The 9,700-nt window shown below is 44.6% G+C and overlaps 1 long non-coding RNA gene across 1 annotated transcript; it reads right to left on the bottom strand.

Moving 5' to 3' along the window:
- Positions 1-1,752: 1,752 nt before the first annotated feature.
- LOC308647256 lies at positions 1,753-7,777 on the bottom strand. The gene is made up of 3 exons (XR_014021611.1): positions 5,847-7,777; positions 5,244-5,367; positions 1,753-4,060 (listed from the first exon to the last, which is right to left on the bottom strand). It is a non-coding gene; the product is annotated as an uncharacterized lncRNA (long non-coding RNA).
- Between the last annotated feature and the right edge of the window lie 1,923 nt (positions 7,778-9,700).

Here is a 9,700-nt window from a genome sequence, read left to right on the forward strand (position 1 = left end):
AATCTAGCTAGGCATTGTGGGGCACACCTGTAATCCCAACAACTAAGGAGGCTGAGGCAGAAGGATCACAAGTTCAAGTACAGCCTTAGCAACTTAATGAGGCCCTAAGCAATTTAGCAAGTCTCTAAGCAACAGTAGCAAGATCCTGTCTCAAAATAAAAAATAAAAAAGGCTGGAGATAGCTGGGTGAGGTGGCACAGGCCTATTATCCCAGTAGCTTGGGAGGCTGAGGCAGGAGAATTGCAAGTTCAAAACCAGGCTCAGCAACTCAGTGAGACCCTGTCTCTAAATAAAATACAAAACAGGGATGGGGATGTGGCTCAGTGGCCAATTGTCCCTGAATTGAATCCCTGGTACAAAACAAACAAACAAACAAACAAAAGCTGGGGATGTAGCTCAGTGGTTAAGTGCCCCTGGGTTCAATCCCTTGTACCAAAAAGGAAAAAAAAAAAGTGTGTAATTATTTTAAAATGTGCACCATTTTCATCTTTCCCAATGACAAGACACAGGAAGAGGTATTGGAACTATCTGGAACAAGAGCCTATTTCTTCATTCTTCAAACCCCTGGAGAATATATCCCAATTGACAATCTTCCCTCCTTCCAAGCTTTCCAGTTCTGACCAGATGCAGAGACTTGGTGCCATAGGGGGTAGTTCTAGCAAAGGCACATGGAAATGTGACAGTGTGTTGCTCCACATTCCCAGGCATTCACACCCTTCCCAAAGGCTGATGCCCAGAAGTCACTAGAAAGTTGACTCCACAGATAATGTGGAGGTAGAGGCCCTGGAGCTAGTGCCTCCCTTTTGGCTCCTTTTCTTCCCCCTCCTTTGATGGGCTAAAAAAGCACTCTGCATTTTCTGACTCTCCAAGACAGATATCCATTCTGTAGGCTTGGAAAACTCCAGTTGGGCAAACAAATTTGCGGGAGCCTAGGCAGTCCCTTTCCAGTGAATAGCTATTGGCCCAAACAGAACCAGAGCCAGGGCAGACAGAGTTGTCAAAAATCTGGACGAGATAGTGGGATGATTTGGAAAGTCATTAGCAGAACAGGATCCTAGGATGGGAAGGCTGAGGGGACATGGTATTGCAGCTGCCCACAGGGGTCTTTTGACACTATTGTTGGTCTGACATGGAAAGTGGCTGTGCAGTCCGAAGCACTGACTCATGCTTAGAGAGCAGTCTGGGCCTAGCTAAAGGACCTGTCCCTGGAGTACAGAAACCTGCAGAGCGGGTGTGGCTAAAGACTCCCTGGAACGAAAGGATGTGAACAGACAGCTAAGGAATAGACATCCTTCAGGGGATAGAGAAGGATTCAGCAGAGACAGAAGGAAGGACACTCAGGAGAGGGAGCTTTCATAGCGCAGAAGCAAGTGGAGTGGCATCAAAGACCCTGGAGGCCCACAAAATCCCCTCTCTGCTGCTGGCCGGCCTCCAAAATCTAATCACTCCCTCTCATGCAAAGGACTAGACTCCCCAAGAAATCTAGTCTAGGATTCTCAAGGATTCTATCCAAGCAGGAAACCCAGGCCACGAATTTGAATTCCTTGACCTTTTCAGTCAGATGAGTGACAAGGGCCCACAGCCTGAACTTCTTAAAGAGAATATGACCAGAACAAGGGACAAGAAACCATGGGAAAGAACTGGTGTATGAAAAGAAAACAAGCGGATCATTCTCTGATGACTTAAATAATGCCTACGTTTTTATTCCATCTGATTACAAAAGTAGAAAAATGTCTATGTGATTGTTATTGCCTTCTTTACTCTCATTCAGAGGGTTGGGACTGGGGATATAGTCCAGTTGGTAGATTGCTTGCCTTGCATGCACAGTCCCTGAATTCAATCCCTAGTACCACCAAAAAAAAAAAAAAAAGAAGAGTACCTACCGTTGGGTTAAGACTTCTGCTGAATGGGCAAGGCAGTGATTTAGGGTGGCAAGACTCTGCCCTCTTATCAGCTGAAGAAGAAAATCAGGGAAAAACTGCTTCTACCAAAAAGCTGTTCTCCTGGGAAGTGTGCCTGTTTCATAAGTCCTTGCCAGTCCCCTTCTGCCCTCAGGACACCCAGAGCTGCTTCTCTGTATACCCTGACGTTTGCTGAGGGATGACACAGCCAAAGCCTCATCCACACCTTTCACACCTAAGGTGCTAGATTAGATTTCCTGGAGACAGAGATGGAGAATCAGGGTCCACCATGGAGTGAGGGCAGGACTGGGCAGAGGAAGAGGTTGACCTGCAACATATTTGCAACTGAGAGATCATTCAGTCCAGAGGGGATTTCTGGATCTGGAATGATCCTTGGGAACAGGGGTGGAGTTTTAATTACTGATATCCATAGGTCACTGGCCAAGAGCCCCTCTTGGGAAAGGGCAGAGCCCCAGATTCTGTAGCTCGCTGTGGCTAAGAGCTGGTGCTAGAGCTGAACCCATCTCTGCAAGTAGTAGCTTTTTTCTCTCAAGCAGCTGGGGTGTTGGCCTTGAAAAGGTCACCTGGGCAGGGTCCACAGCATCCCCACTCATAGATTCTCCCTGTGGCATGTGACCATAAAAGGCCCTCTTGTGGTGACTTTCACTCTTTTGCAGATGCTCACCAACACCCTGAACATGTGACACTTATTCCTCAGGGTTGTCACTGGATGTTCCCAAGTCTGGACTTACTGCTAATGCTCTCCCCACCCACAGTCCCTGCACACGCAAACCTTTCCCCCAAGTGTGTCCTCTTGTGCGTGGTGAGGCTGACCTGTGGCTACAGAGTTATCCATGCTGTACCCTCATGATGTTCCTCTCCTCCACGTGTTCTCTCATGTCTAAGAAGGGTGAGGCACCTCTGAAACATCACTCATACTCCACACACATGTGGGGACCATTTCCTATGTGTCTCTCTGGTATAAGATGAAGTTTTACTGAAGGCTCATGTCTTGCCCAGAATTCCTGCCCAGACACACAAGATTCCCCTCAGTGTGTCTTCTAGTGTCTGATGAGATTTGATTTCTGGCTAAAGCCTTGCCCACACTCCCCACAAACATAATGCTTCTCCCCGAGTGTGTCTTCCAGTGGACAAGAAGGTGTGACTAAAACCTTACCCACATTCAGTGCACACAAAAAGCTTCTCTCCTGGGTGTATTCTCTCATGTTGGAAGAGGGTTGATTTGCAGCAAACGCCTCACTCACACTCCCTGCAAACAGAGGCTTCTCCCCCAAGTGTGTCCTCTGGTGGTTCCTGAGGGTCCCCTGACCCCCCGAAGCCTCGTCCACATTGCAGGGGCATGGAGGGTTTCTCACCTGAGTGTGTCCTCTGGTGTCTGAAGAAAGATGGCATCTGGCCAAAGCCTTCCCCACGCTTGCTGTAAATGCAGAATTTCTCCCCTAAGCAAGTCTTCTGATGTCTACTGATAGACTTATTTCTAAAGCTTTTCCCCACTCCCTGTACAAGAGAGGTTCCTCTTCTGAATGTGCTCTCTGGGCTCTGTCGAGGCTGAGCTTTTAGCTAAAGACTCCGCCCATTCTCTGCACACATATGGCAAGTATGTCCAGTGGTGTTCTGATGATGTCTGTAAAGCCTCACCCACCATCACTGCAAACACAGGACTTGCCCAAGAGGGTCCTGGCGTTTGTAATGAAGTTTGGCGTGGGGTTACAGTCTGGCTCACACTCTTTACAGCTGACTGCTCCAAATCTCAAGGTTTCTAACTGCTCCAACCCTTTGTCCAATTGTACAAGGTTAACCCTTTGGGCTGAGTAGGGCTCTAATTCTACACTGCATTAACTTCTCTAGGATTTGCTGACTGTCCTTGGAATGTACTGGGTGATGTGCTCAAGGTCTCTCTCTTCACCATCCTCCCACACAAGGGTTTGAAGCTACCTTCTCCCTCTTAACTTCTGGGCTTTCATTCTAATAACATGGCTGTTACTTATGTTGCTTCTAACCCCCTGGGCTGGAATCTCCTGGAGGGAAGAGACCTTCTGCACACAACTCTGGAAAGATCTGAAGCACATGCTGTTGAGGAACTGTTGACAGGAGAAAGCCAGAGGCAGGAGGAACAGGGGAGATTTCTGGCTTTGGCTCTGCTGGAATAAAAGGAGTTTTGGGTTAGAGAAGCCACAGCAGGGTTTCTGAGCTCTGCTGTCTTGTCTTGGGATAGAGAGGGTCTTACTGTCACACCTGCCATTGATAATATATATACAACACAATTTGTTTCCCACTCATAACTCTTGAATATTCCACTTTTACATGCGACATTTTCTATTAAAATCCAGAAAATCCATACCAAAAACATCTTCTATGTGTCAGATAGGGAATAATTAGTCTATTCCTTCTATTAAAATCATCTAAGCTACCACTATCACCAAGTCAAATGTCACTTCCTCAATGATTTCAAATATATAATTTCAAAATTTAGCCAGCCAAAGTCAGGCACAGTGGCACAGGCCTGTGATCCTAGCAACTCGGGAGGCTGAAGCAGGAGTATCGCAAGTTTGAGGCCAGCCTCATCAACTTAGCAAGACCCTATACAACTTAGTGAGACCCTTTCTCAAAATAAAAAATTTTTAAAAGGGGGTATAGCAGCCAGAGATATAGCTCAGTGCTAAAGCACCCTGGGTTGGTACTCAGTACCAAAAACAAACAAACAAACAAAAAATCAGATAGCCACCCTGTCACTCATACCATTTATCCTACTTTATCTCATTATTTTTTTAAATATTATTTTTAGTGATGAACACAACATCTTTTTTTTTTTATTTTTTAATTGTACACAATACCTTTATTTTGTTTATGTATTTTTATGTGGTGCTGAGGATCGAACCCAGGGCCTCACACGTGCTAGGTGAGTGCTCTACCACTGAGCCACAACCCCAGCCCCCACAACATCTTTATTTATTTATTTTTATGTGGTGCTGAGGATAGAATCCAGTGCCTCACATGAGCAAGGCAGGTGCTCTACCACTGAGCCACAACCCCAGCCCTCATTAGTTTTTACTATAAAGTGATTATTACCCTTTAACATACTGTACTATAATACCCCTGCATATGAAGCCTTTTGTTTATTGTCTGTTGCCTTACACTAGAAAGTAGGCCTAATGGAGCAGGAGTTATTATTTCATTTATGAATATGTTTCTTGTGTCTATCTACAACTGAAAAAATATTTTTTAAAAAATGAGTTCTATGTGTCTAGAAAATTTTCTGGAAGATAGCAGGGGATCAATAAATCTCTACTGAATTAAGGAAAGGAAAGAAAACAGCCTTACCCAACAAGAGCAGATTCCTGGAGATTTCTAGCATTGCTTCTTTGTATAGGTTCCTCTGCTCAGTGCTCAGTTTTCCATTTGGCTCCTGGCAGATCACAGTCACACTCCTGAATGTAACCAGTACCTACAAAAAGGAGTAAGTGAATGTACACCAGGCTACCACCACTTTCTCCAGTGTGAGGACCACAGCTCCCTGGCCCTGAAAAGTATGGACCTGTGAGAACTGGATCTATTTCATTTCAGGGTACATAGTTCTCTATCTAACTTTTTCTGGGCATGACTACATGCCTGGCTTTCTGTTAAAATCTGTTTAGCACATAAGTGACACAAAACAAATTCCAGACCTTCAAAATTTTACAGTTTCTTTGGAAAAATGATGTGTGCATCAATAGAAAACTGAAGCAGTGTTCAGGACAGTGACCTTCAGACTCCATAAGGGAGGGATTCAGAGATGGAAGAACAGAGGATGGGAGAAGAGAAGAAAAACAGCCATCAAGGATGTGGAACTTATGCTGGGCACCAGGGGATGGCAAGGATTTAGAGAAGAAAATATTAGAAAACTTTTTTTTTAATTTTTATTTTGCAGGACACAATGGCTCATACCTGTAATCCCAGTGGCTTTGGAGGCTGAGGCAGGAGGATCATGAGTTCAAGGTCAGCCTCAGCAATTGAAAGGCCCTAAGCAACTTCTGGAGACCTGTCTCCAAATAAAATAGTCAGTACTATTAGATGGCAGACCTAAGGGAAGAAAAAGAGGCTATAAGATCAGAACTCCCGTGATGCTCAGGAAGCAGTTCTTCTGAAATCTGGGATGGGGAAGTAGATAGTTGACTCAGCTGTGACCTAAAACATGGAGAAGCTGGATATTTGGCCCCTTCTTCACTTCTCCAGACCATCAAAAATTCTTACCTTCTGCCTTGTGATTTTGAGTCAGCTACTTCATGGTCTCCACATCTTCCCCATTTTTGAAGGTAAATCTTCTCCTGCTTCTGATCTCCCAGGCTAAAGGGATCAAACAGCATCATGGCCTCACAGTCAGTCCAGAGTGTGGCTTAAATTTCCATTAGAAGGCCAACGAGATGTGATTTCATCTCAAGATGGAGTTCTGCTGCTGCAGTGACCTCTTCCAACCCTAACTCTAAAAGCCCATCCTGTTTCCATGCATCCAGGGTCCATGGGATAGAGAAGCCATGTGATGTTGCTGGGGCCTTTATTGTGGTCCCTAAGCCCATGACTCTTCAGCAAGTATCCCATCCTTTCACATCCTCTTCATTCAACAAGCATGGAGTTTCCATCTACAGGGGCTCCCTGATTTTCTGCCTTCATTCTTTTCTAGCCTGTAGGCCCTCAACTGTCTCCTGCCACTCGCTCCTTACCTTTCAAGACTTACAGGTTCTTCCATCTTTGCATCAGTCTTTGGATCAGTCTTCGCTCTCTGAAACCCAAGTCAGAGAGAGGACAGAAGATAGTGTAATGCCAGTGTAGAAGGAGCCCCTGAACGTCTCCTTCCAGACCAATCAGAACATGCAGGATTTAGCTTCTAACTCCCCCAGGCCAAGGTCCCATGTACGTTCAATCCTCAATGTCTCTGTACTCTACAAAGTTTTGGGGGGTCTAAACTCAGGAGAGTTCCATGATGACTCTATTAATATAACCCCCCTTTCTATTTCTGTGTGTGCATGCCTCTTAACTTTATCAGATATGTTCATTCATGGCTTTGGAGGGTCCAAGTCTAAGTACTTGATTCACATGGTCCTGAAAGAAGCAGGTGGTGTTAGGAGGAAGGCCACCTGCAAGAGCTCCTCAAACACTTTGTCCAGATTCTAAACCCAAGGAACTACAGTCCTCCTGTTGCTAGTACCCTTCTGAGGCTACCTGGAGTTCTCCTGAGGTGCTCCTGTGATCCATCCCACAATACCACAAGCAGAGATGCTCACTTCTTCTGTCAACTTGGGCCTCTGACCTTGGTCACATGATACTGCAACTCCACTATATAATGTTTTTAGAATTTATATAGCTTTTACTAGACTGTGAGCTTCTTGTAATAAGAAATTTACCTCTGGGGCTGGGGTTGTGGCTCAGCAGTAGAGCACTCACCTAGCACAAGCGAGGCCCTGGGTTCGATCCTTAGTACCACATACAAATAAGTAAAATAAAGGTATTGTGTCCAACTACAACAAAAAAATAAATATTAAAAAAAATGTACCTCTGTCATCTTGCTAGTGACCAAAATTGAACAGGTCTTCGTGATAAATTTTATCACTGTGCTCAATTATTGTTTCTCTACAGTAGTACTGTATTTCCCTGCCCAACATCAGGCTTGGCCTTGCAACTTGCCTTAGACCACGAAATGTGAGTGAAAGTAATAGTGCCACTTCTAAGCACTGCATGATTCCATCATCTCTTTTCTGAGAATAGCGTGTTTCAAAAAGGGATGTAGGTTCTACTGTGAAAAGGTCGTGGTGCAGAGCTACAAACTACACAAAAGGAGGAATAAGACTGGATGTCAGGTTGGATTGCTATGAGAGCCCTGAGACTCACGGGTCATATATTCGTACAGCACAACAGCCTTCTTTCTCCTAGCAAAACTGGCACCTGTGGCTAACATGACAAGGTGGGTGCTATACTAGGCACAGAGTTCCATTACTCTCCAAAACACAGCCCAGAGGTAGATATCGTTCATCTTTCCATCTTACAGAGGAGGAAACCGAAGCACTAAAAGTTCAGCTTTTCTTTGACCTTAAGATTACATAGTAGCCATTGAGTGTCAGAGCCAAGCCTAGAATTCATGATTCTCATTCCAGAGAATGTTCTATGGTACCAAACAACCCTTCAAAATGTCAGTGCTTGATAGGATGAAGATTTATTTCTCACTCAGGCCCCATATCTGTCAACTATAATTGTGCCATTTGTCATCTTCCCTCCAGGATCAAGGGTAACTTGCTATTTGGAAAATGGCAAGCTGAGTGGTAAAGGGAGATAAAAGATGAAGAACCAGGCCTGGGCTCTTAAAACTTTTATTCTGCTGCCAGCCAAGTGGCACATGCCTGTAATCTCAGCAATTTGGGAGGCTGATGCAGAAGGATAATAAATTTCAGGCTGTTATTAGCCTCCAAGTTGTTGAGCAATACCCTCAGCAACTTAGCAAAGGTCTCACAAAAGTAAAAAAGGTTTGGGATACCACTCAGAGGTAGAATGCTCCTAAATTCAATCCCTAGTATCCAAAAATAAATAAAAATTTAAAAAAAATTCTACCCAAAGAGAGATTTCTGATCACGGCTCACTGGCAAAACAAATCACATGACCACTCCTGAGTTCAACAGGGTAAGAGGTATAAATCTCTAAGGAGAGGCCACAAAGGAAGCACACCAGGATATTTGATGAATAGTAAAACATGCTGCTCCAAGGTCCTGAAGCCAAAACCCATTCTCACCCAGCCCCAGTCCTCACTACTGATGGGGATATCAATGTGCTAGGATCTGTGGCTGTGTCTAGGACACGACTGTGTCTCTGCACTTGTCATACCATCGGAGAACAGGCAGGGATGCTGACCAGTAAAAAAGCTAATAGTACAGAAAGAATGCTTAAATTTGGGTAAACTGACAGGCTCCAAAGGCCAATTCCACCTGGACCCAGTCATGTCACACAGGCAAAAGTTTCTTAACTTCTGTACCATGCAATTTCCATAAAATGGTAATCCTGACTCCTAACATTCAAATTGTTGAGGGAATAAAATATTGTGATGACTGTAGAGCCCAGCACCTGGCCTGTGCCAACTGCCAATTAATGGTGGTTACCATCAGTTTTTTTGATTTTCATAGCAGCTGACAAAGCCCTGAGAATCCAGCAGCCATGATGAAATGATGTTGGTACAGGATGGTGGGAACCTGAACAAGAGCCCAGGCTTAAAGGAATATTCCTTGTCAAAGCTCTTGCCCTCAAAACAGCCCTGGGGGAAAAAAACCTGGAGCCTCAATTGGACATAGCAAAACACAAGACATCAGGAGAAACAAAGCAAATTTGCCCATGGTTTGGAGCAAAGAAGACTTATAAGGTGAAAGGTAAGTAGTACCCACCTCAGAGTAGGTTGCCAAGATCCCAGAAGACTTTATAAAAGTACTTTCCTGGTAGGCAGGGATCTGAGAAAATGGACCTGAGGAGAAAACAGGTAGTGTGAGCTTCAGGATTTTCTCCTGGCCTCAAGAGCCAGAGGAGAAATCCACAAGTTTGAAATGAAGGAGCTCCTCTTCTAAAAAAAACAAAAAACAAGGAGAAGGAAAGAAAGAAATCCAGGGTGCAATTCTGTAATCCCAGCAGCTCAGGAGGCTGAGACAGGAGGATTGTTAATTTCAAGAACAGCCTCAGTGAAACCCCCAGCAATTTAGTGAGACTCCTATCTCAAAATTTAAAAATAAATTTTTAGGGCTGGGGATGTAACTAGCTCAGTAAAGTGCTCC

Source organism: Spermophilus citellus (genome assembly GCF_964194105.1).
Source record: "Spermophilus citellus genome assembly, chromosome: 4".
In the NCBI taxonomy this organism is placed as follows: domain Eukaryota; kingdom Metazoa; phylum Chordata; class Mammalia; order Rodentia; family Sciuridae; genus Spermophilus; species Spermophilus citellus.